The sequence below is a fragment of the Protopterus annectens genome, chromosome 8.part0 (assembly GCF_019279795.1).
Source record: "Protopterus annectens isolate FY-2018-M chromosome 8.part0, PAN1.0, whole genome shotgun sequence".
Taxonomy (NCBI): domain Eukaryota; kingdom Metazoa; phylum Chordata; order Ceratodontiformes; family Protopteridae; genus Protopterus; species Protopterus annectens.
In genome coordinates this window covers 1,777,828,231-1,777,854,214 of record NC_056741.1, presented here as the reverse complement: position 1 = coordinate 1,777,854,214, position 25,984 = coordinate 1,777,828,231, and positions in this window count along the sequence as shown.

Below are 25,984 nucleotides of genomic sequence, written 5' to 3'. Positions count from 1 at the left end.
ATCTGCTCTGAGCTAAAACAGAATGGCATTAAATATACTGATCCAAAGGATATTGCCAATATCCTGGCAGATCGATTCAGTGCCAACTTCACCCCCCTCTCACCCCCTAAATGGCCCATCTCAATACCGGAAGATTGCCAAATTCCAGTAATAACGGCCACACAGGTACAAAATGCACTCTCTAAAGCCAAGAATACAGCATCCGTGGGACCAGATGACATCCCGGGCTGTGTACTACATGAACTACAATATGAACTGGCACCTCACCTAAGTGTCATGTTTAATCATAGCCTCACCTCAGGTTTCGTGCCCACTGAGTGGCGCAGAGCTTCAGTTATCCCAATCCACAAGGGGGGATCCACCTTGGATCCTGGAAACTACCGTCCCATCAGTCTGACAAGCCTTATCTGCAAGGCCATGGAGCGTATTATCATGGAACTTATAAACAAAGACATTGGCAACCTTCAAACACTGGACCCTACCCAGTTTGGGTTTGTGAAGGGCCGATCTTGTCTCCTGAACCTGATTGACTTCTTTGAATCAGTCTCCAGAGCCATGGACAAGGGTAAGGTGGTCCACACAGCCTATCTAGACCTTGCCAAGGCCTTTGATACCATCCCCCACTCTGGAATCATAGATAAACTTACTAAGTTGGGCATTAATCCCTATGTCACCCAATGGGTTGCTAAATGGCTTACTGATAGAACCCACACTGTAAAAGTAGCCGACTCCAAATCCAGCTCCAGACAAGTGACAAGTGGAGTACCTCAGGGTTCAGTCCTGGGGCCGCTCTTGTTTGGCATCTACTTCTCTGAAGTACAGGTCAACACTAAGGGACTCTGGCTAACAAAGTTTGCAGATGACTGCAAACTGGGAGCCATTATTGAATCCCCAAATGATGTGGATACTCTACAAAAGGGCCTTACAGAAACAGATGCTTGGTGCCAGAGCCATGGGCTCAAGCTCAATGCCAAGAAATGTATTGTTATCCCCTTTGGGAAAAAACATGTATCCATGAATTACCATATAGGTGGCAGTACACTAAACACAGAAAGTGTGATAAGAGACTTAGGGACACAGGTGGACAGTGGTCTCACCTTCGATAACCACATCGCCACAACAGTCAGGAAATCCTTCTATGTGGCACACCTCATCACAAAGGGCTTTTCATCCAGAAAAAAGGAGGTCATTGTCCCACTGTACTCATCCCTCATTAGACCCATTATAGAATACAACGCCCCATTTGGTATGTACCTCTCAAGACATCTGCAACAACTGGAAAGGCCTCAGAAATACCTCACTAAAAGAATCACAGGCCTAAAGCAGATGCCCTACGCTGACCACCTTAAAAAACTCCAGCTATACTCTGTTGCATATTGTCTACTCAGAGGCGATCTCTGCTTAACATACAAGGCCATGTCAAACCCAGAGCTGTTGGACATGCTACACTTAAAGAAATCCCAATCCCTCAGAGCTACACGCTCCAGGGATCTAAACCTTGTCATCACAATAAACAAAACATGCTGGAGGGATAGGTTCCTGACCCAGAGACTCGCCAGACTCTGGAATAGATTGCCCATACATGTCAAGCAGAGTGCCTCTTTGGACCTCTTCAAGAGGAACCTTGACGATTAGATGGGAGAAAGGAAATTCACCCCAGGGATCACGTCAGTCGCCCTGCTAGACAGGGGTCCAGGAAAGTAAATAATGTGGGAAGAAATAGCCAGGGAATTGTTATGGCTAGGCTTGTATAGGCCCTAGGGCTGATAGCCTAGTACCAACCTATGAACCTAAGAGTAAAGCTTAACATTTTCTCATGATTTTGAGCCTTTCACACTTTCCTCTGGGCTGTTTTCAAACATATTTTAGGGCCATGCATACATGTATGCATTCCTTGATTCACCTTCTTGATTGTATTAAATTATATTCCTTGTATAATACAGCACACATTAGACTTGTTAGAGTGCATTTTAAATTTATTGTTTAAACATTTTTCCAGTAGGCAATGAAACAAACATGCATTAACCAATAATGACAAAACTGCCCTATTCAGAACATTTCCATGATAACAGTCTACTTCCACACACAACTGCATATTAAATTTATTGTTTGAACATTTTTCCAGTAGGCAATGAAGCAAAATGCATGCACCAGTAATGACAAAACTGCCCTAGTCAGAACATTTTCATGATAACAGTCTACTTCCACACACAATATATAAATACAGAATCACAGTAGTGTAAGCCATAGGCATGTTGGCTACAGTAACCTTTGTGAGATACTCTGCAGGTGTGGGTATGTCTGTCTAACAGTGTACAGCTTACTGTGAAAAAAATCAGTACTTAAAATGGCAAGAGCTCTGTATCATATATAGCAAAGCAGCAGTCAGTCCCCTGCACACTGACATATAAAATAAGCTCTTACTAATCAAATATATTTCAGTAAATTCTCAGCTCCTACCTGCATTATGCATGCAATGAAAATGTTACCAGTCTGGAAAAAGGTGGGGTCTACAACCTTGAATCTTGGGGGTACTATAAGTAATTATAGCCTGCTTTAAAAGGAGCAGTCAAAAATGTTTCACCTTTTTTATTCAAGAAATTTGGGCAAAGCCAAAAACAATGGACAGAGTCCTAAAAAAGGAACAAATTTTAAACATTCTTTTTTATTTGTAAACCAGGTAAGCCTACTGAAAAAGGTAAGGAAAAATACCTGCCCCAAAAAAATGAAATGAGCAGCTGCAACTGTCCCAATACACCTTGCATTGGTGTGCTGTGTTTTCATAAGTGGTGTGCATGTTAAAAGAAAAAGCACTTGTTTAAATTGGAAAAAAAGTTAAAAGAAAAACAGTTTGTGGAGCAAACAGCAGTAGGTATCCAGCTTCTTTAACCGGGCAGCATATGGCATCTGTTTGAGCCCTTTGATCCTCTTATGAGGTACTTTTGGGGTCTTTCCAGTTGCTGCAGGTGTCTGGTAAGGTACATCCCAAAAGGGGCATTGTACTCAATTATGGGCCTGATGAATGCAGAATAATAATAGAAATGATACCATTCATTCCACTTGGCAGCATTTTTCTTTCATGTACCAAACATAGAATGAATAGTGAGTTTTGTAGGAGGTTGAAAAGACATGATTAACCTCAAGTCTTTTCATGAGACTGCATTTAAGTTATTGTATTTTTACACAACCTCACATTCTTTCAACATCTCAGTAAGCCTCAAAAAAGAGCATCACAGAAAAGAATGACTTGTGTATTTGTTACTCATTCCACTATAGAACACTGGTGGCACTGAAACACATGCAGGGTCTTATATTATTTTAAATCCAACAGCAGCTATAAAAATACAACTTTGTGAAGCACTCAAATACTTAAAATGCAGCTTTGTTTAGTTTACCTAAATACCAGAAGGCTATGTAGTGGAATAACTACTCAAGGGAAGGAAATCTAATTTTAAATCCTCAGACTCTAGCACTAATAGAAACATGATTCAAGTAATACTCTATGGACTTGAAAGGTGCAAGGAAGAATAAAAAGTAAAACCAGCTTAAGATTCACCAGCTCATTTATCTGATTTATTTTTATACTCTGCATATAAATGACAGGGAACTCCCATTTATGCCAAAAGTATATTTTGATCCCAGTGCATAGACGTTAAGAAAGTATATCTGTGTACCTTATATCTTTTGAAACATCACACATGAGCCCACACAGGATGCCATTTACTCATGTCTACCATTCTGTAGTTTGAAGAACATGCTGATTGTGATATTGTCAGACTCAATAATTTTAGTACTCCTTGGGAACCAATAGAGTTAAATGTTTTGACCAAGCATTTGGTTACTTTCAAGTCATTCAGACCCAGGCTGAGTCTGGAAGTTTAACAGGCACTGGTACATGACAGAAATTAATTAAATGCGCCCTATCCATTCTCCTCTCACAGACACAGACCTTAACTAGAAAAATAATTATTTACCATCATATATGATTTAGAAGCATGCTCGCTCTCAAATGGGCATGAACCCACAAGAGTATGTACATGTGCACACACACAAGCTCACACTACTCTAATTCACTGCTTACAAGAATTAAAAAAAAAAAAACACTTTTAGACACCAGCTCATAGAAGTTATTGAGTGTAAGCTCTAGTCTATTAAATGGTACTTCCTAAAGTGTCTTCCTTCTGTAGATCTATCAGTCAAAATATTCAACTGAACTGTTAAGATTGTTGACTAACCAAATCCTTCAAATAGACATAAAACAAAGGACAAAATACATTTCTGAACAACATTGGCTCTGTTGTAAGGTAATAAAAATAGGTCTGCAGTTTGAAAGTTTGCAAAAGTAAGGGCTGTGAAAACCCAAAAGATGACCAAACAAGGTGAGTGGCAGAATAAAACTCAACTATACAGACAAAAGAACTAGCACTAAATGACCAGACTCCCCAAAAGACCCATACAAAAGATTTGAATAAAACTCAACTATACAGACAAAAGAACTAGCACTAAATGACCAGACTCCCCAAAAGACCCATACAAAAGATTTATATAACTATTGTCAAGATCTCATTAGACCTGCTACACAAAATTGCAATATAAAATGATTAAACAGTCCCTTCAACTCCTCTAAATCTGGAGTATAATAAAAGACATGACAACAAAAAAACATACAGTGCATGCAAACCCCCTTCTTTGTGAAACCCACAATAATATTGTCAGTATATTCTTACCTGTATGTATCTTTTCAAATGTCTACCAACACATAACTTACAATTGCTGTCTAAGAACCTGTATGGCACATTGGCACCCCCTCTTTTTAGGTAACTAAAGTAGTAAACAAATGCAAATATAAATCTCACTCTTTCTAGTATGTATGTACACACACACACACACACACACACGCCAGCTTACTCACTCTGAAAAGCGTCCAGATTCCACAGCACATCTGTTTCCACTCCACTCCATCTTCAGTAAGTCCTCGCAAAAGAAAAACCCGTCAGACCATCAGCAGAAACTGCTTCTAAAACCATCCGTTTCAGTTCCCGCTCGCGCCATGCGATGATGTCAGCATACGTTTCCGCCCATAGTCCACGCTGGAGTCTGGAATTCAAATTCCCGATATAGAAACAGGTTGCAAACACCTGTTGCGTCTGTGCGATGGGACAGGATGCAAAGGGCGCTCTTAAGGAGGAACGCCGGGCGCTCTTAAGGAGGAATGCCTGCCCTTTAAAAAAAAAAAATAAAAAAAAAAAAACTTTTTTTTTTTTTTGAAAATGAAACTAATCCCAACTAGCCGATTCCAGGGGGGTGCAAGTGCACCCCCTTGCACCTGCCTGCGGGCGCCCTTGTGCATTGGCTACATGACAGCTTACTTAATATCTAGATGGAAACAAAAAGGTTGTGAGGCATGAAAAAATAAATTACTTTTTAAATACATTACCGGAATGCCAGTCAAAATCAAGTATAAAAAAACAAGCAGCACTCAACTCAAACCACTTCTCTTTGCATTGCAGTTCTAATTATAATTTATATTCAGCTTTATAAAAGTACCAAGTAACATACTGAAAGTAGCAATCTCTGTGATGCCCCCATTTGTAAAAATGTTTCTTACCCAAAAAAAGACCTACTGCCTGACAACCACTATCTACTTGTTTCATGGGGAAAACATGGTCAAAGTAAAAAATGAACAGCAAACAAGAAACAAGCTCAAGATAAATTACTTAAAGGATTACTACACAGGTTATGGACCACACATAATAGATTGGCATTCTGTTTAGTTTACGGGTAAAGCCTGCAAAAATGACTGCAAGTCTCCAACAAATGTAATGAGCTTCTGAAAATATTGTAATCCTGTCCATTATTACAAATACTGTCATATGCATTTCAATACCTAAGGATTATACATTATCTAGTTATGTAAATATTCTCTGCATGGCAACAACAAAAAGTCTTTCAGTGTTGGTAATTCTTTAACAGTATGCTTATTAAAGTTTACTTGCATCTTACAATCTCAGACAAGCTTACCTGATGGTCATTAAAGCATTGCTACTTAAACACAGGCACTGCAACAACATGCATTTTCTGAATAATAAGAAGCATAAATCAACAGTATAAAATATGACAGAAAACCAAAACATTCTGCAAAATCAAGGACAGATGAAATGCCACTGTAGTACTTGTGTCTACCTTGGATGGGGGGATACTCTGCACACTTACACTGCATAACTGCTCCTTGCCTTGCTTGGACACATCCAGAGTCACTGCATGCGGAAGTGGGGTGCAACAAGTATGTCAAAATTTGAAATGTCTCTGGCTGACGGTGATGGCCCTGACACATTTGTCATACCTCTCAACATCACCGCAAGAAATCTAGACAAAGCCATAAATAGAAGTGGGACAAAGGCCCAAAAATAAGGACAATTTTTAAATATTGCTCTTAAAAACTTAGAAAGATAATAGAATAGTAGGTCTTGCATTACTATGAATTTTCTGAAGGGTATGAACTCTGAAACTCAAATGTCTGGCATTATCTTTTAATTTAAATCTTTAATAATTTGCCACTAATTTGCCAGAAAAAAACACAATTTTATGAAAAACGGATCAAAAATCTGATGCAAAAATATAAAATAGCCACACAATAGAACAGGGAACCTGTCAAAGAAAGGACACTTTTTTAATATTAGTACTGTTAAGTTGAACAGTTGACAAAATAAGAGAATCCACATGCATTTCTGAAATAAAAGTAATCTATTACTTTGATCATTGCAATTATTTATTAATTGCAAATCCTCCACATTTTCTTCCAAAATTGCCATTTTGCAGAGGGATTGTTAGGGGAAGAGCAACATTTTGAGCCAGATTCGGGGACAGTTGAGAGGTTTGGATATACCTAATTCTATAAAGCGATTTGCACATACCGCTCAACCTCTGAATGCAGGAAATCTGGACAAGGCCAAATATACTGGGGGAATATACAGACAGTACTAAAATTGCTCTTGTATAACCTTAGACAGTTGATAGAACAATAGGTCTTCCTTTAGCATGCATTTTTCTGAAGGGTGTGAAGTCTGAAACTCAATGTCTGTCATTATTTAGTGACCATTCCTAAATGATTTGCCAGAAAACCACAAATTTTATGAGGAACAAACCAAAAATAAGAAGCAAAAATCTATCCATTCTGTGAAAATCTAAACAGTTGAGAGGTATAGCTCAGCTGGGGCTCTCTTTGAGTTTGCCACCCTTCCCCCTCACAAAATTATGGTCGAATGGGGCCTTCTCCCTGCAGCCATTCCAATGTCCCATTACTTGGCTATTTTGCCCCATTTGCAATAAAAACTGTAATGTGCATACTGTTTTACTTCTATGATGATTTGGATTTCATTTAAAAGTTTTATTTTACATTTTACAGTACAAACACTAATAGACATCTGCTAAACAAAACAATGCGTTCTCACAACAAAAATAGATTTAGAATTAAAACTTCTCTGCCCTTGAAACTCACATTTATTGAAACAGCATTGAAACCCACATTTAAAGAAAATACATCTGGCCAGTGGCAGATAGAGATTAACTTTGGGCTGTTTTCAAATCATAGGCCCCTTGCATATGAACATACATGTGTTCTTTGATACACCTTCCTGATTGTACCTGATTGTATTAAATTTTATTCCTTGTACAATACAGTACAGTTGTTAGAGGGCATTTTAAATTTATTGTTTTGAACATTTTTTCTGTAAACAATGAAACAAAATGCATGCACCAGTAATGATAAAACTGCCAACATCATAAATTTGAGTTTAAATGTTCGAAGTTATAAATCTTTGAACATATGTGCTAAAAAAAACCCAAACCCAAAACAAACTGTTGTAGGCAGGGGAGCAAGCCCCCTGGACACCCCAGATACCCTGCTTTTTAAATATACCAACTCTGAGACTGCACTACAGTGCAGTAAAAGATAATCTTCCCTTTACCACATTATAGTGCGGTCTTGGAGTTGGTACATTTAAAGAGCGGGGGGGGTGGCCCCCCTTGCTACACCAGTCAGGTAAGTTTCCTTTCTTTTTTTTATCATATGTTCGATGTTTGAAACTTCAAACATTTCATTTTGATTGACGTTTAAAGTTTTCAAATTTCAAACATATGATATAGACCCAAAACTGCCCAATTCAGAACATTTCCATCATAAAAATCTACTCAGACGTCCAGTATCAGTAAGTATGCACAATCTCTGTAGAAGTAAAAGTTATCTAAATAATTCCGCATTAAAGAGCTCTGTAACTAATGAAGTGGTTGCTGCTAGCAAACAACTTTATATTTCATTGTTTCATCTACAAATAAAGTTCCTGTTGCCCATAAGGAATAAATTGCCTGTTATATTAAATAAATGATAAGCTAGTAATATTGCAATAGGGAATGGATGGCAAACTGATAACAGGATCATAGTTACTAGGTATCTCCTCCAAAGAGGGCATTCTCAGGACTGCAGCATCCACCCCCTTTAAAAGTACAACACAGTACAGTACCAGCAATGCATTTACATACTGTGGGAATAGAACCCACAGCTTTCTGCATTGAAAGCAAGTACACTACCTGTTATGCTATTATCAATGCAAGCAAACTCGGCATAAGCAGCACTAAACTTCTCTTACCCTGAAGCTCTCAGCTCCTTGTAAAATCCACCTGACACTCAGCTGTATCTCTCAACTTTGTAGCAGATGACCACAAGAAATTTGGAAAAAGCCAAAATTTATTGCAGGGGGGGCAAAAGCCCAAAAACCAGGGACACATTTTAAACATTGCTTGTATAATCTTGGAAAGTTGCTAGAATAAAATGATGTACTACCGCCATGCATTTCACTGCCAAGTCTTAAACCCAGGACTCTATGCATTACAGTCAGAGCAACATACCACTATGCCAAATCAGCTGTTGCTTGAAAGACAAGAAGACTGAAACTTAAATGGCTATCATTTAGTGAATTCAGTTCTTCCCATAGCTCTCAACCTCTTAGCACAAAACACCTGGACAAAGACAATAATGGGGGAATACAGCCCCCAAAACATATTCAGTCAATTCAGTTCTCATCATAGCTCTCAACCTCTTAGCACAAAACACCTGAACAAAGACAGTAATGGGGGAATACAGTCCCAAAAATAGGGATACATTTCAAATATTGATCTTATAAACTTAGAAAATTGCTAGAATAAAAGGTTTTGTGTTACCATGTACTTTCTGAAGAATATGAAGTCTGAAATTCAAATGTCTGTCATTATTTAGTGAATTTAAAACTCAGAAAACTAACAGATTTTATGAGGAACAGAACAAAAATATGAGGCAAAAATCTGAACACTTTTCACAAGTGGTGGTGGGTAGGAAATTCACGCTCTTGCTGCCTGTATCCAAGGTGCAGGGTTTGATCCTGACTTATTCTCTCTACCCGCCAGGCATATTTAACTGGGGGATTCCCCACATCTACCTGAGTTTGGAGTCCATCCAACTGCAAAAGGCCTGTTTCAAAGTCCCAGCTCTATCCTATTGCAAACTTCAAAGTCCCAGAGCTCTGTTTCCCATGAATGCAAACTTCAAACCTGCAGTCCAAGCAAGCATGCTCTAGCTGCAGAAGTTGCAGTCTGATCCCCTTCCAGTATATGCAGTTGTAACCATATAGACTTCTGAGGCATCTGTAGACTGATAACCACAAAGGAAATAGCCAACACTGTAACAGAACCAGATGGACTGAAAGTGAATCACTGCTCGTACGACAAGGATGTATAAAAGTTTTATTTGAACCCAATCACGACAACAACTCCTGGTTAAGCGCTTTCAACTGTACCACAGTCTTCATCAGAACATTTAAGAGCTATGACAATTTCCTATATATACTCTTCTCCTAATTGCTTAATGACATAATTAATTTAAAAAAAACGCCAAAAAGACTTAAAGATACATTTCATAAAATTCACATATAATATAGACCTACCCATGTATATATAAAAAATAACTTAAACATTTCCATATTAAATACTATCATATTGAATCCCTACACTAAATAATACATATAAAAACATTCTATAATGTACACATATAAATATAAATATAAATACTCATAATATTATAAAATGTAAAGCAATACGTGAAAATTTTATAAAATAAAAAACTAAAACACATATAGGATAATACATACGCCACTACCTATAAGGGTGTATATGGTACATATGGTATATAACCTAATGTTGTAAGTAAATAATTTATTCTAAATGTCAAAAAGGCTGCACTAAAAACATCCACTAAAACTATGAAAATTGTGTAAACATCATCATACATCTATAATTTAATAACAATGATAAAAATGTGCAACTACTATCATGAAAAATTCCAATAAATACAAATACCTATAACCATCCTATGCAAGGGCTAAAAAAGGTTTAATGCTAATGAATTCATTTAAACCCGGTGTTCTTGTAGAGTCAGTTAAGATTTGCCATCTACTCTCATATTGTGCTAACTGCATTTTCTAATTTCCTCCATGTGGTGCACAAGCCACTTGATCAATTATTGAGAACACAAAACTGTGGTCATTACCCTTTTCTAAGATGTGTCTATGCAACGCATTTTTAGTATCACATTTACGTATTTTATATAGATGTTCATAAATACGCTTTTTCAGCTGTTTTTCTGTCTTTCCTATGTAATGTGCATTGCATTTTTTACACATCGCAAAATCTTCAATTGTTATATATTTACTGACAACCACTTACCACTTAAATCATTAGATAGTGTGTGAGAGATGTAGTTACACAATGTTATTGAAGTTGAAGCTCTCACACAAAGCCACAACAAATAACAATCCGGTTGTTATTACTACACAGCACCACACTAAACAAGGCATACACAGGTCAGACCAAACGCAAAGACCTTTCTATGCTGTGGCAAACGTAATATACCTAAAACACAAATGCCTCCTAAAAGTAAACCCAAGAAACAATTCATATCACAATCTGGCAAACACACAACACAGAGAGCACTTATATCTAAGAGTCCCATTGACACAGTTCAAAAGACCATAAGGCAAACCTCCACACAATCCAATATCCTAGACTTAGGTGACTTCATAGTGAGACACACTGATGTACCACTCACTGACCTCTGCAAAGAGAGAGTCACTGTCAGTTGCTTATAAGGCACCAGGATTCAACATCTTTAAGTCTGATTACCATAAATACACAAATAACAGAGTCATAGTGCATAGAATAAGCCTTCTTTAACTATGTTAAAAACCTCTGGAAAAATGCCCAACACTGGGCAGAGCTAATAGAAAATGATATCACATACTTAGACTGAATGGACATTGCCAATCAGACAAATTTATCTCAAATGTCACCTCTCTCCCCTCTAATATTCTCGGATTACATATCCACATTTACACAGCCCCTTAAATCTCTCAATAACAAGTATTTAAGGTGCTATTTTAGCCCAGAACGCTACTTCTATGGGCCAGACAACATACCAGGCTACCCACTGGCCAGTCTGAAACATGACTTGTCAGATGCCCTACAGAGGCTACTTCATATTAGCCTCAAACCAGGCTTCATGCTGGATGACTGGAGGACAGCACTATTTCCTTGCACAAAGATGAGACTTCAACAGATCCAGGCAGTTACCAACTCATAAGTCTGACCAGCCTTCATCTGTAATATGATGGAAAAAAATTATAATGGGATTAATAAATAAGGGTATAAGTAACCTACAAACTCACAACACAAGCCATTTTGGATTCATCAAGGATAGTTCCTGTCTACTTAACCTAGTTGTCTTTTTCAAAATAGTTACTCTAGCAATGGATGACAGCAGATCAGTACACAGCACATATCTAAATGTCACAAAGGTGGTCAATACAGTCCCATGCACAGATATTGAAGATAAACTCTCCAAGCTACATTTAAATCCCTGTACAACTCAATGGATAGCAAACTGTATCACAACTAGAACCAGGGAAGTAATGATGAATGGGTCTTCCTCCTCCAAAAGGTCTGACACAGGTGGTGCACCCTAGGGATCAGTCTTTGGACCCCTTCTCTTTGGCATTTACTTCTCGGAGGTCAAAGTTAATGTGATGGGTTTGTGCCTAAGTTTTGCAGATGACTGCAAACTTGGTGTCATCAAAAACTTTTTAGGTAATGCCACAACCTTCCAAGAGGGCCTGTCCCAAGCAAATAGCTAATGTGAAAACTATATAATTAAACAAAATGTCAAGAAATGTATAGTTGTATCCTTCAGCAAGCATCTCTTCCTCATAAGTATCACATTCACAACATTTCTGAAACTTAATTCTATAGATAGGGATCTGGGAACCTCCTTTTTCATTACACAGCTTATATCAAAAGGTGTGGTGTCCAGGTCTGGAGGTGTAATCATTCTACTGTACTCAAAACTCATTAGGTCACTCATTGAGTATAATGCTGCATTCAAAAATTACTTGTCCAAACACTTGTCACAAGTGAAATGACCACAATGCTTCCTCACTAAGAAAATCAAGGGCCTAAATTATAAAAACTATGTTGACCATCTCAAAGCCTTGTTTTTCCTTCTCTTTATCGTACGGACTACTGAGAGGCAACCTCTGCCTTGCATATACAACCTCAACAGGCCCTATATTGTCAGACCTATTACACATTCACAAATCCAGCAGTGACATAAACATACACTCAAGGGATCTCAATCTCTTCTGCAACATAAATAGAACAGATTGATGAGATAGGTATATATCACAGAGAATTACACATAAAACAAAATATAAATGGATGAGTAATCACAAATCCAGCCCTGATTTAGCACCCTTTTCCCTTGTGGATAAGGGCAATGTCTAACTGTCTGAGCGCACACTTCTTCTGCCTATCTTTAAGTTATTTGTACAGCAAACATAAGGACCAAAAGTTATTATGGGGAAAGTATGGCTAGGCTTCTTAAAGAACATCACAGATCAATAGTTTAGTAAGCACCTATGAACCTATGACCTTAATAGTAGGTATGCAGCAACCAACTAGTTAGCAAAAGAGATGCTCATTTGGCAGTTTTGGAGTCAGGATTAAGACTTTGTCTAGATGAAAAGTTTCAATCCATACTTCTGGGTTTGAATTTTTCAGTCTCCTTTTGCTGAGAGAGCATTATCACTAAACTAGGTAGTGCTTTCATCTAACCACTGATAAGAGGTACTTGTGCCAAGTGGGTTTACCTCTTCAACAAATAAATCTAAAAAGGAGACACCTCATTCCAAAGGCACCAAAGATAAATTATCATTAACCGGGAACAGCTATCACTAATTCTTGTAACAATGCACAAATTAGAAAGGAGCAATTAGCAATAAAATGGGATATGCACAATTCACTGTAAATGCATTTCTTTGACAAAATGTTTTATACAATGAAGTGGTTCAGAGATAGCAAAGTTAATTAAACTGTGAGACTATTTCCAGCAGAAGATATTTCTGTCAGCCATGGCAAGTAGATTATGGACAACCGTATGGAGTTTGTTGCCCTTACAGAAAAAAACAAAAACAAATTAAAAAAACAAAAAAAAAGAAATATAGTGTTCTGTGCTTTGGGCAAAAAAGTGCTGTATTTTAAATAAAATTATGACCTCATTGGTTTGGTAACAGTTATCCTTGTTTCTAATAAATCTCATATACATCAGATGGCTTGTGACATCTTGTTTCTTTAATATGGCTGCCATGACACAGTACTCCTTCTGGACAATGCTTCTGATGACTGCATTAAGTTACTAAACTGAGAAATCATGAATCACTGGTTATTGCTCCCTATATCTCCAGTATTTGTTTTAATCAGCTTTTGAGTTGGATATGAATCTCAGAGGAGTGTAAAACCAAATGAAGGAATGGTGACATCCCTCCACATCCCACAGATATGCATGGTTTGGTAGTTATCACACCTACTTTGCAATCATGATTTCACAGTACTGCATAAGAACACAGTGCTTTTTCCTTTGTTTACTGGTTACATAAAACAATGGTTTGGTTATCATTTGTAGTAGTGAAGGGGACAACAGGCAATGGCAGGTTAAAACAGTTTACGTTATAGTCTGTGAAGCATTTAGAGTATTTTGAAGAGGCCTAATTGAAAATATTGCTTGTATTTCTAATTAATCATCTTGTAATGCCTTGCTGCAGCCAGATGCCACAAAGAAATTGATTCCAAACTTGCTTATAAAGAAGACCTGTGTTATGAAGACAGACTGAATATCCCATATACACTTGCTGTTATTCATGAAATACAACGTTTTATGACAGCACTTCCTCTGGGGGTTCCTCATGCCTTATCAAAGGAAACAAAATTCTGTGGGTACACTATCCCCAAGGTAAGTTGTTTGTTAATTTCAAATATGCCATTTGTTTCATAATAGATTGTTGTTTTATGTTATAGTGATTAAAAGACATACATAGGATAGGGATTAGCAACTGGTGTAAGGACAATGGTCTCAAATTAAATGTAAAAAAAGAGCACGGCTCTTAATAATTCTTTCTCATTTGATCATCATGTCTCCATGGTAGTTTGGCAAGCCTTTTATCTGGCCTATCTTATTTCCAAAGGCATCTTCATTAGATCCAAAGAAGTCTTAACTCCCTTTTACTCATATCTTATCAGACCCATTATTGAATATAACACACTTTTTGGTATGTATTTATCTAAATGTATAACATAATTTGAGAGACCTCATAGATTCATAACTAAAAAGCTCAGTGGTCTCAAAAATGCTAATTATCAGGAGAGACTGTCCTACAGACTCCTCTGATGTCTGTATCTAGCCTTTCATGCCATAAAAGATCCAACCTTATTTGATATCCTATTTCTTCACAGAAGTAATGTTACACCATATACTTTGCTAAAGGAACTACGTCTTCATCAGCAGATATATAAGACACATTGGCATAATAGATTCATATCCCTTACCTCTGGAGCAAACGTACAGCACATGGCAAGCAGAGTAGCACCCATGACATCTTTAAGCTAAATGAAGAAAATTGGAAGGGCAGCCATAAAGTCTGTTTTTTTCTATCTTGTCTTACCCCTCCCTGAGGCTATAGGGAAGTTCTGAATAGGATTTTTGGCTAGGCGTGAAATGTTTTGCAGACCGATTGCTTAGTACAGATCTATGAAACTATGATATATTAGCCATTCAAGACAAATAGCCTTTTTCCATACTGGCAAATGTAAGGTTTCACAGACATTCCACACTGATAGTCACAGTTTACATTGGGAAACTTCATCTTAGGGTGAGAAAGGTGAGAAAGCAGTTCATTTTTAGAATACTGCTTAACTGACATCATATCAAAATAAAAAAATCATTTACATTTATATTTCACCTGATAAAGCAATTTTTGTCACTGTGTACATTGCATAAACAAATTTATTAGTGCTCCACAGCAGAATTCCTAAGAATGGAGTATAAATTTTAGAAGCAATTTAATTCTCTGAAAACTTTAGTAAGAACTGTCAAAGAGGAACTGTAATATGGTCTTTATACTTTTGAAGCAAATGCAGGATTTCATGGACATTTCACTGCTTGTAGCACTATACTCAATTTCTATTGGAGTTAGGGATTCTTCTTAGGATGAGAAGCACATCATATGCCCAGAGTATGGCTTTACTGTGCTGTCATTACATTAAAAGTAAAAATCATTTATGTTTCCCCAAACAAGGCAAAATTTGTCATGGCCAAAATTCCCTATACTGAGGGGGTACTCTACTAAAGTCAGTTTTAATATTGAGCTAATTATGTTAGGCATATTTTGTACCTGACTGCTCCATTACAAAACCTTGAAACTTTTCATAAGAACTATTAAGGTTGATTGATATTCTGGCATTTTGTGTTGACAGTATGGCTTACTGCATTATACTGTTTCCATTGTGGATTCTGCTCAAGGAGGAGATTGCAACACAATAAAAGTCACATATCTTATTATTAAATTGTAAATTATTTTTACAGCTGGATGCGCCCAGCTCACATTTAGACTTGTATGCTGAAAAGTATATTGAAAGAAGATAATGTTGCATGTGTGTCTTGATATCTGAAATCACCAACTACATTAAGTAGCCAATAATCATGTCATTTCCTCCTTAGAAATGTGAAGACAATCCCCGGGATTCATGAAGCTCAGGGCAAGGCCGGCGTTAGGCTTGCGCCGACCGTGTGGCGTGAAGATGGCGCAGTAGCACCAAATGCATATTAATGAAGGCTCGCTGCCTCCACAGCCACATGCATAGGAAAGGAGTGCGAGTGCATAGGGCATGTCGAAGTGCCGCACGGAGGCGTGGAAATGTCAGCTGTCGACATGCAACCTAAAATGCTTGCATATAACAATTTGCAAGCAATAGTAATCACATCTGTCAGTGTCCGTGGATACTGAAATGTGTGCAAAGCATGCAAGACAGTTCCTGTGAACACAAAATGAAGAAGCAAACACAAATGCACCATAGGGAATAACGGGTCCCTATCCCTCGAACAAATGACATTGAAAACCGTGTGCCCGTAGTCCAATGCAGTGTAGATAGTTATACCAAGTGGAAGTGAAATGCATCATATGCTAGCACGCCACCAATAGGTACGTCCAGCCCAATGGTCAGGGTCACCAGCTGACCCATATTTTGAGGGAGAGTACACAGCTGGACAGATGTGTCCATAATAAAAAACATGATAAATGTAAATATCTAGCGACCGTATGACCGAGTTATATCCCACAACGCATGTAATAGTCACATACAATAGGTATGTCCATATTTAACATACCATATGTGACAGGAAATAGAATAAGCATATAAACAAAACAGAAGGAGCATATAAACTGCTACAACAATAAGGCAACATGTAGGCTGAAAGGAACAGTATTATCCATAGCGCTGACCATGGGTACGTATTGTCCAGTACAATCGGATATGTGTCCGGAATATAACCCATGCTGGACATAGGAAAAGGTGGCATCCTACCAATGATTAGAACAGTCGGCCAAAATCCACACATTTGCGGTCCAAGCCGTACTTGTCAGGATGTGTCACAGTTGAACGGGTATTACCCGGGTATACCACCCATGTCATGAAAGTTCAGTATGGGCGTGTACCTATGTGCATGAGGTATAGCATGTGGAAGGTCAAACATGGCAGGGTAGTCCACACAACCATACAGGTACCTGACATATGTAGGGTATGCAATGTGTTACCTTGACCATGTCATGGGCCATCAACCAAAGCAGTGATGGATGGAGTGTCAGGAATATGTGTGTGTGGGGGATGGGTAATGGTATAATCCTCAAAGGCGAGACTGTGTCATATGCAGAATAGGTGAACTGGAGATGTATGAGGGAGCAGTGGGTGAAGCAGAAAGAAACACAAACAACATGTATACACATATGCAATACAACCAGACAGGCCATACTGTAGAACACAATCCCACAAACATATAAATATTAAAATGTGCGATACAAATGTACAGAAATTTCACCGACACATACCCACAGATTGGTCCTGATGGAACTGGCCATATCAAATGCAACACACCTGGATGCATAATGGACTACCCAGCATCCCCTCCACAGCACACAACCCACACCCATACATGAACGTCCACCAAATCCAGCCATACTTGGCCTACTAGTTTGCCGCAGCCACATCTACACATAGTGACCACTACACATATGTAGTAGATAGTGTCACCCTAGGCAGTTTCATGATTGCAAACTATGTATCCCTTGCATGTAAAACCCCCAGCACATTTTCGCAACACCAGAAGAATGGTCGGTATCGGTCTTGTTATTTGGTCTTGTTAAATTTTTGGATATCCCTCATGGGATAAGTAACCTGTGTAAACATTAGAATGGGTATCAAGACACGATGTCCAGTCCTGTACACATCTGGACACAAGTTGGAATGTGCAGTAGTGGTGCACAAGACTGTCCAGCCGTAGATGGCCATGCAGAACCTACTACCCAGGATCAAACACCTGCCCGTGATGCACGTGTCCCGACACGAATAAGTGAGAGAATATATTGCACACATTCACATAGTGGCACATGGAATAAGGGTGATGAAGGCACTGACGTAAACAGGATACCCCCTGATCCACTGTGTGAGGGACAATTACTGTGTGGGTAGGTGTGACCTGACCAACAATGATACAATGCCAAATGTGTTGTGATTGCAGGAAATAACTATGTACCATACTGCATGTAACAGTTGCCTAAAGCGGTCACGTCAGGATAGAATAAACGTAATTCATACAAGAAACAGGCAAACAACTAAAGTGCTAAAGGTATAGGCTCACAGCTAGAAAACTAATGAATGTTCTAAATCTGTTGGCCTAAACAATCTGGTGTCCCCAGTAGGGTTACCACCTGTCCCACTTTGCGAGGGACAGTCCCTCTTTGGGCAGTTGTGTCCTGACAAAAAATATTAAAAATGGCAAATGTCCTGAGATTGTAGGACATAATTATGTCCCATATGTTACGTAATAGTTGCATAAAATAATTATTTCTGTATCTAAAATTCCTAAATGTTACAAGAAACAAAATAAGCAACTAAACTGCTACAAGAATAAGCTTTTATTTAGGCAAAAAAGTAAAAAGTCTATCCTTTGTACTGTCCGTGGGTATGTGTCGGCCTGTAAAATCTGATGTGTGTTCCGAAAATGTCCTACTTTGGCCATTTGAAAAGGTGACAACCCTAGTCCCCAGAATATATCCCAACCTGTACATATGACAATGTCAACCCTACCAATGGTCAGAGCATTCGCACAATAACTGGCCAGCCTCTTAACCACTCACAAAGACAGTGATCTTTGGAGGAAAGGTGTTGAATGAGAATGACTACTTACAACAATGAAGAGTAATAGACGCATTTAACTGGAGAAAATTAGTAGCATTACGAATCTGTCAACATGTCCGAAGTTAATAATACTAATATGGTAGAAGTGTCCGTGATTGTCCCTGAATTGTCATAGCAGTGTCCCTGTCATTGTAGAAACGAGTCCCCGAGTATCACAGAGGTCTGTACACATAAGTACACCAACAAGCTGTCCCATCTGTTGACAGGACTATTGCAAACCTGCAGTGAATTTATAACTGATGTCCAAAATAATATTCATTGTATCTATAAATGAATGAAATAGTCAAATGGGAAGGGAAACATGTGGAACTCCCCCCCCCCCTGCATTATGTAGTGGAACCACTCCCTGCCCTAAATTATGTAGCGCAGATCTAATAATGTGGTCAGAGGTGCCCAAACACCTGTGACTGTAAACACAGGTAGAATGTTAAAATCTGGACTAACTCTGCCCATGTGCTACGTCTGATATTTGAACAGCACCAGGGCAGTTCTTGTCACCAGTCGGACGAGCCTAAACCCGGACCAGGACATGAATACCCTGACAATCAAACATGTGTATGTGCGAGGATTATAAGCGTACGAGTTCTGAATATCCTTGGAGTGAGTAGACATGCAACACGGGTCCAGAGCAGTAGGAAACAGGGAATGTCGTAAGTGTAGTACTGCGGTTTTCCCAGCAGGAGAATGGATGCCTGTTGTGTAAGGGCAGCGGTGAGGCATATGTCAGAGTAGCTATGAACCAGGGGTATACATATAAATGAGCCAGAACAACAATAGTGTAGTGGTTAGAGCATCCACCTAACGTGAAGGCATTCCCGGTTCAAGTACGACTATAGCACATACTAATTGTGTAATGAATGCCTCTGTGCTGTAAAGCCAGCATTTATACATGTAAAGGTGACCGCATTCGCATGGGTCCATTAAACGGATTCCATCAATCAAAATGGTACTTTCATAAGGAATAAGGCACATGTAATCCCAAAGAAGTAAACATATGTAACTCAGAATAAGTAGATGCAAGTGCGCCTGCGCGGGTGTACGCAGCTTTTAGCATAGCAAATGTATGTTGTCTTGTACAGCTGTAACTTTTAAATAGAGATAGATAGATAGATAGATAGATAGATAGATAGATAGATAGATAGATAGATAGATAGATGTGTGTTTAGATAAATATCCACAGACATAACAGAAATATGCAATTATATATCTATATATATATATATCTGTATTTACATATATATATATATATATATATATATATATATATATATATATATATATATATATATATATATATATATATATGTAAGGAACACCGAAAGACGAAAGCAAACATAAGGGTTGTGAAGGGAATCTAGAGCAAGTAAGGAATTATAAAGTGCTCGAAGCGTATGTCAGATAAAGCTGCACAAGTATGAGTAGAGCACCGCTATTCACACCAGAGGCAGGGTTATACCAGTGGCCATAACATCGTTGAAGTGTTACGTCAACATTGTAAACAGACGGAATGTAGTACATGTTGTGACCACCTACACTTGTAACCCGAAAATCGTTCGTAATCCATAACACCAGGAAAGGCACGTATGTGCAAATATGAATGGATGGTGAGCCTGTGAATACACGAGGCAGTACAAAATGTGTGTAGGACCCCAACACTCTGGAGAGGGCAATGTGTAAAGGTGTGTCATGGCTGCGATAACAGGTGTATAATGGCTGGTATGCGTGGAAACTCAACACGGGTGTGCTGGATAAACTATGGATATGCGATTATGGACACAGGAGTGCTAGGGTATGTTGCGCCAGTTGCAATGGAGTGGCCCTTGGAGGTCAGCTAGTACATAGGTGCGATTCCCAGATAGAGCGTTGTCTGCGTGGAGGCATGCGTGAATTGGCATATCGTTGTCGGACGTTGTGCATCAGGGCTGGCAGCCTGGCACGTAAAACATAAATGCCACCCATGAGCGGAACGGAGTTCTGCTGTGACAACCTTAAACCGTGAAAAGCAGAAAGACACAACTACATGCAAACATCAATATGTTGACGTACAATCTCAGTAACACAAACACTCACTCTGTTAACATTACTAATATGAATGTGCACAGAAACAAAACAGAAGCAGGAATAACAGGCTGTGCATATGAGTAATAGGTCGAATGACACTATCACATCACACTTATCAGCGGCACCCCAGACATGAAAAACGTGCGACATCTGTCCACTGTGTAACGTGCAGTATACTGATCACAAGTTCACCGGAGTGAAGTGTCGGTGTCAGAATGACTAAGGCAATAGTACGCTGTTGAAGTAGAGATAAAACCCAATACTCATGTGTAAGTGTCTATGTCTGGGAAATGTATAGGTTAACGGACACACAGATGTATATATAGATAAAAACGTATATCCCTCTCTCTCTATATATATATATATATATATATATATATATATATATATATATATATATATAACTTATAAATCTCGAAATACTGAAATATCGAATTTCAGTATCTCGAGACTATAAAACTGAATCCACAAAACACCGACACAAAAAAACCCGCAAAATTCACAACATCGAAAAAATCGCACACACTATACCACACATACACCACAACACCCACATCACAACATAAACAAACAAAACTACACACACACACAACTCATACACACATAAGCAGGGGGCAAGCCCCCCTGCACCCCCCTGTGGGGGGCTGCGGCCCCCCCACCCCCCCTACTTATATATACTAACTCCGAGATCGCACAAACACAAAACAAAACCCAACTCACACACGCACTTTCTCTGACCCCTCACACACACATCAAACACATCAGCACACTCACACACACTCTAACTCCCACTCAAAACCCTTAGAAAACACTTACCTGACATAACACCTACATCCACACACGGCACCGCGCACCATCAAAACACAAGCCCGGACATTACGCAGCGCAAGGTCATAACCGCGAATTCGATATATATTCGAGTTCGCGATTATGACCCTTTGTTATTTTTAACATTCGGCTTTATAGTCTCAAGATAGTGAAATTCGATATTTCAGTAATTCGAGGTTATAAAGTGTTTATATATATATATATATATATATATATATATATATATATATATATATATATATATATATATATATATATATATATATATATATATATATATATATATATATATATATTTATATACACATATACATTTATACAGATATATATATATATATATATATATATATATATATATATATATATATAATATATATATACACACACACACAAACAACAGGTATTGATATAGACATATACACACAAAACAAATATGTCATTGTAGATATACACATGTACATAACTAGGTTACTTTACAGCAATAGGGGTAACATATATACAGCCCAGGCATATGTGACTGGTAGGGCCAATAAATAAACATACCCCCCACATGCCCAGCTAGGCCGGTCAGACATACAGATAGGCAATAAAGATTACTACACTGCTGCTGTCCAAAACACTGGCAGGAAAGTAACAGTGGGAGAGATCTGCAAGGTCTACACTTTAAACATGGATAACGGTGTCCCTTGCGGGACCCCAAAAAGTCAGTGTATGTGTCAACCTGGTGTCATCTATGCGAGCAGGATGTAGATGTACATGGAACAGCAGGTTGTGCAAGTGTGATAATACATGGGTTGACAAAACATATGACATGTGTCCCGAGACGGGGAGAGTGGGCAATGTGTAGGAGTGTGCTCATACCCCAGCTCCGCTCACAGTAAGTATATGTCATGAGAGCTGTCGAGGGGTGCCAAGTAGGTAGACCATGGGTATGCAATAATGGGCTTAAGTGTGCAGGTGCTGGTTGGCAGAGATGTAGTAGGCCTGCCCAGTGGAAGTCATTAATATTCTTGTGTGGGCATAGCAGACGCCTATATGTCCCAAACCTGAAGATCATATCTACAGGATATACTGTAAACCATCGGGGGAATACATAGAGACCAAATCAGTGCCGTGTACCCGATTAGCATGGACGTCCATAGTTATGAATCAGAATGTAACAAAGTCCAAATAAACACTTCCAGAACTAATGATATTAGGTGGACAGGTGGCAGAATACAGGTTATGACAGCTGACATGTACGAGTCATAAACGGCATGTACCTAGACAAACGTGAATGAATACATATGCTCTGTGACTGTCAATGTGTCTGGTTAATAGAACCAATCATCTAAATGTGTCCCACAGGGTGTTATGCAGTGTTCCTGATACAGTGTTCATTCTCCCCCATTGGTATGTGAGGTCTGCTAGTGATGGAAAGTACATAATTTGATGACCACCTTAGGTAGATGACAGCATAATAGATGGTTCCACACCTGTATGCCTGTGAGTGACACACCCACCTGGGCAGTTGTGTCCTGCAAAATGAATGTTATGGCACATGGCCTGTGAGTTCAGGAAAGGAGGCCATATATTGTGTGTAGTGGTGTCAGAAATTAATTTGTTGTATCAGAAACAGCTACATGTAATAGGAAACAGTATTAGCAATTATAATGCTACAAGAATAACCTTAACGTATGCAAACCGTGGAAGTAGCCAGTTCACAACTGTCTGTGGGTATGTTGCCTTGACACACGTGATAGCTCTACATATAGGATCTATAGGGCCGCCACCAGTTTGAATGGCCAAAGTGGGACCTGCTCTGTAGAAATGTCAGACGTACCAGGGCAGAACATACCTACGGCCATGCATAGTACAGCAATATACATATCTGCACAAATCAAAGTGTAGTCTAGCAGCTGTACAGTTGCTTATGCTACTACATATAACACATCGACGTGTCAGGTGTACAAGACCTGTAACAAGCAACCACTACAGACACGTAGAATATGAGAATGTCCCCTAATCAGGACAGTTGCAATGGCTAGAGTATCATCACATGACACATGCCTAATGAGGGACTTTGGGAAAGGTGTCATTCCTACAGTCTCCCGTTGTGCAATCTGAAAGGTGGGAAACGTACAGTAGGTATGCGGTAGCATGACTCGCTGGACAGCTGCGTTAACAAAATCATATTCACATGACAACATTGCAGAGTATCGGTTTCCATGTATCAGGCAGATGGGAGCAGATCGTATGAGGAACACGCATATAATATGAGTACGTCACTGGACAGGCTGCCGAGTTCGTACAGCCGAACGCCTGCCGTCGCCAAATGGTTAGACATACCCGATACTGTAGTCATGTAGTCCGATGTAATACGCATCACAAGGGATTGCACACACCCAGCGTGAGTGACAAATGTAAGCAGAAATGTTGGTGAGCGAGCGGCTGTAAGTGTGTTTGTCTACCAGTACGCCAGTAGTGCACTGTCAAAGAAATGTGGAGTGTAAACGGGTAAAAGGTGCTGTAACCAGAGATCAGCAGTGCTTAACACTGTGCAAACCCATGCACAACTGCTCCCACCTGCTGGAATGTGCCTTACCCAGTCCGTATCCAAAGGCATCGGTCTGTCTGCAAACAAAGAACCGCCCTATTCACGTGTTGGTAGCAGTACCCTGTGCACAGCACAGAGCTCATGTGAATTAACAATAGACCATGGCATATGTACAGACAATAGACCACACACACACACCATGCAGCACAGTCATTAAACAGTATATCAATGTACTGGCAGATATGTCTGGACCACTGGTGTATGCATGCCTGGCCATCCTATGTGTCAGTGTGTGAGCATGCCCAGTATGACTGTTACACATGTTGTCAACCGACATTACCATCATACCGTCATGTGTGTGAGCATGCCAAGTATGGACAACAGTATCGCATGTGTCACATGTCCAGATAGTCAGTACTGTGTTGCCAACCCCTCTGTTCTACACAGACAGGTGTCATGTTGTGTCTGCATGGTAGCTAATGGTCATGTGGTATTGACAGTTGCTACATGTCTGCATAGCTTGGGGAGACATCCAACCGCATCCACAGTCCTACACAGCACCGTGGGTGGCACACATGACTGTCACGTGTAGGTTGGACGGGGAGGCACAGCTGACAATTGTACACATCTGCCGCTACTGTACTGGTATGCCAGGTACTCCATGTCAGTGTGTGGACCTACCTAAATTGCCAGTTGGAGGGATACCAGTGTACGTCAGATCCCAGCATGAAATACCAGCACAGTGGTGTTGGACATCCTAGCTTTCACAACCTACATCAAACCGCCTGGCCTGCTGTAGTCTGTGTGTGTCTTTGGGGGTTGGGGTCATTCATTGGGCATATCCATAGGCCATTGTATATCATTTGTCTGTAGTGGTCCACACCTGTCCAGCTGCATGGAACGTGTGTGGGCTGTATGGACACACATGATGTTCATCACATAATCTGCAGTGGGTTAGGACACCCTGTGTACTACTGGCTACCATTGTGACCCCCGTATGTGCTACAGATGTCATGGTGCCACTATGGACATGTACTGTCTGCTGCCCTAACAGTCGGCCACCAAAGTCTCTTGTATGCTCACATGCATACCATAGCAATGGGTAAATACACATTCTAATACAACTACCAATTTTTAGGTCGATAGACGTACCCTGGGGGTGTTCTGGACCTGAAGATGGTGCTGGAGGGCTGCCTATGTCGGATGCCCACAGTGCACCTCCTATACATGGCCAAGCACAGGTAGTGTCATGTTTGGCATCCATTGTACTGTTTGCGGGTCAGAGAGGGGACATCTGTGGGTACTTACTGTGTCAGTGCATATGCCTTGTGTTGCCTCTTTGCCAAGGGCAGGTCATACTGTTCATGGCCTTTCGCTGACTGGGCCCTGCTCAGGTAGTTCCTTTGCCAAGTCACACTGTGCCTGTACAGGCCTTGGCAGTAGTGTTGGGCCATGTGGCCCTGCCCCATTCTGTTCCTGCAGCAACCGTTACTGCAGGATCAGAATGTGTAGCATAGCAAATACCATAACAAATTGTGTGGATGTAGCTAGTGAATATTGCAGGGCACCACCGGATGTGTCTGGATACCAGAACCGTGAACTGAGCATCCCAGACACATCCTCAATTACATGTCCTGCCTGTGCATCCCCCGGGGGGGGGGGCCTTCATTTTAAATG